Source organism: Eleutherodactylus coqui, chromosome 1 (assembly GCF_035609145.1).
Source record: "Eleutherodactylus coqui strain aEleCoq1 chromosome 1, aEleCoq1.hap1, whole genome shotgun sequence".
NCBI classification, from domain to species: domain Eukaryota; kingdom Metazoa; phylum Chordata; class Amphibia; order Anura; family Eleutherodactylidae; genus Eleutherodactylus; species Eleutherodactylus coqui.
The window spans coordinates 53293430-53295929 of NC_089837.1; the positions used below are offsets into that span (position 1 = coordinate 53293430).

The 2500-nt window shown below is 46.0% G+C and overlaps 2 non-coding genes across 2 annotated transcripts; both read right to left on the minus strand.

Annotated features, from left to right (window-relative positions):
- Window positions 1-1059: 1059 nt before the first annotated feature.
- Window positions 1060-1133, minus strand: TRNAN-GUU (transfer RNA asparagine (anticodon GUU)). Its single transcript has one exon. It is a non-coding gene; the product is annotated as a tRNA-Asn (tRNA).
- A 791-nt stretch (window positions 1134-1924) lies between these two features.
- TRNAR-UCU (transfer RNA arginine (anticodon UCU)) lies at window positions 1925-2008 on the minus strand. Its single transcript is given in 2 exon segments — window positions 1925-1960; window positions 1972-2008. It is a non-coding gene; the product is annotated as a tRNA-Arg (tRNA).
- Window positions 2009-2500: the final 492 nt, after the last annotated feature.

Sequence of the window (2500 nt, forward strand, 5' to 3'; positions counted from 1 at the left end):
GTCCCTACCACATCAACATCTTCCTGGACAGCCCAATTTGAGAAATCGCTTTGTTTCTTAAAAAATGTCCTCTTCTCTGTCAATGCAGACATACATGCCTAAATACAGAAGATCATAGAATGGTAGAGTTGGAAGGGTCATCGGGTCCAAGCACCTGCTCAGTGCAGGATTACCTAAATCATTCCAGACAGATCTTTGTCCAGGCTTTGTTTGAACACTTCCATGGAAGGAGAACTCATCACCACCCGTGGTAACCTGTACCACTCATTGATCACTCTCACCGTCAGAAAGTTTTTTCTAATATGCCATTTAGAAAAGGGCTCTTCCCTTTGCACTGCAGATCAAAACTGAATGCTAAATCAGTCGCCTTAAAAAGCTTCAAGGCAGGGCTACGATAACAAATGAAGTCCTAGGCAGGTTTTTTGCCTAAGAGCACACAACAAGCTACCACAGTGCGCTAGAAAGTACAACTCTGGTGGGACTCAAACCCACAACCTTTGAATCACTTTCACTCTAGAAGTCCAATACACTATCCATTGCGCCACAGAGCCACTCTTAAGCCTTCCGCATAGTCAATTTTTGGCTGTGAAAAGGCCAGTGCATCTCACTTTTGTGACATCTATACTTAAAAAAAAAAAAAAAAAAAAGCCCTCAACTTTGGAAACTCTTGAATGCTGGGAATGTGCTAAAATTGCTGATCAGAGTAGACAGGTGGAAGCAGCAGGCAAGGGGGATTAGCTCACATGGTAGAGCGCTCGCTTCGCATGCGAGAGGTAGCGGGATCGATGCCTGCATCCTCCAACATCTTTACTTGCCAGCGCTTTGAAACTCTAGCATGATGGCCTTTTTATCTTTGGCGCTCAAAGAACTGGCCTTCGATAGCTCAGCTGGTAGAGCGGAGGACTGTAGAAGCAAATTAGCAATCCTTAGGTCGCTGGTTCAATTCCGGCTCGAAGGACCTTTTTGGCTAGCATTACCATTTTGAAGCTTTTAAACGGCTCAGACACACTGACAGCCACGTCTTTACGTGTAACATACGGCGCAAACAAAAGGCAAGCCCGTCCCTGGGTGGGCTTGAACCACCAACCTTTCGGTTAACAGCCGAACGCGCTAACCGATTGCGCCACAGAGACAACCACACATTGTGCCGCTGGCCAAATCCTCAGTCAGGTCAACTATATTCTCTCAGGTGACTACCTAAACAATAATATCAAAAAAAGAAAAAGAAGAGATAAACTAGAACACAACAGCGTGACTCAAAAGAGTACCCAACTGCCCACGGAGAGTGGCTCCCTGTTAGCGGCTTAGTAACAGTCAGAGGCTTCCTCAGCTTTGCCTCACCAGCACCTTGTAAGCTATCCCAATGCAGCAGAGTGGTGCAGCGGAAGCGTGCTGGGCCCATAACCCAGAGGTCGATGGATCGAAACCATCCTCTGCTAGGAAGCTTGGTTTTTGCAGTCCCTACCACATCAACATCTTCCTGGACAGCCCAATTTGAGAAATCGCTTTGTTTCTTAAAAAATGTCCTCTTCTCTGTCAATGCAGACATACATGCCTAAATACAGAAGATCATAGAATGGTAGAGTTGGAAGGGTCATCGGGTCCAAGCACCTGCTCAGTGCAGGATTACCTAAATCATTCCAGACAGATCTTTGTCCAGGCTTTGTTTGAACACTTCCATGGAAGGAGAACTCATCACCACCCGTGGTAACCTGTACCACTCATTGATCACTCTCACCGTCAGAAAGTTTTTTCTAATATGCTATTTAGAAAAGGGCTCTTCCCTTTGCACTGCAGATCAAAACTGAATGCTAAATCAGTCGCCTTAAAAAGCTTCAAGGCAGGGCTACGATAACAAATGAAGTCCTAGGCAGGTTTTTTGCCTAAGAGCACACAACAAGCTACCACAGTGCGCTAGAAAGTACGACTCTGGTGGGACTCGAACCCACAACCTTTGAATCACTTTCGCTCTAGAAGTCCAATGCGCTATCCATTGCGCCACAGAGCCACTCTTAAGCCTTCCGCATAGTCAATTTTTGGCTGTGAAAAGGCCAGTGCATCTCACTTTTGTGACATCTATACTTAAAAAAAAAAAAAAAAAAAGCCCTCAACTTTGGAAACTCTTGAATGCTGGGAATGTGCTAAAATTGCTGATCAGAGTAGACAGGTGGAAGCAGCAGGCAAGGGGGATTAGCTCACATGGTAGAGCGCTCGCTTCGCATGCGAGAGGTAGCGGGATCGATGCCTGCATCCTCCAACATCTTTACTTGCCAGCGCTTTGAAACTCTAGCATGATGGCCTTTTTATCTTTGGCGCTCAAAGAACTGGCCTTCGATAGCTCAGCTGGTAGAGCGGAGGACTGTAGAAGCAAATTAGCAATCCTTAGGTCGCTGGTTCAATTCCGGCTCGAAGAATATTTTTGGCTAGCATTACCATTTTGAAGCTTTTAAACGGCTCAGACACACTGACAGCCACGTCTTTACGTGTAACATACGGCGCA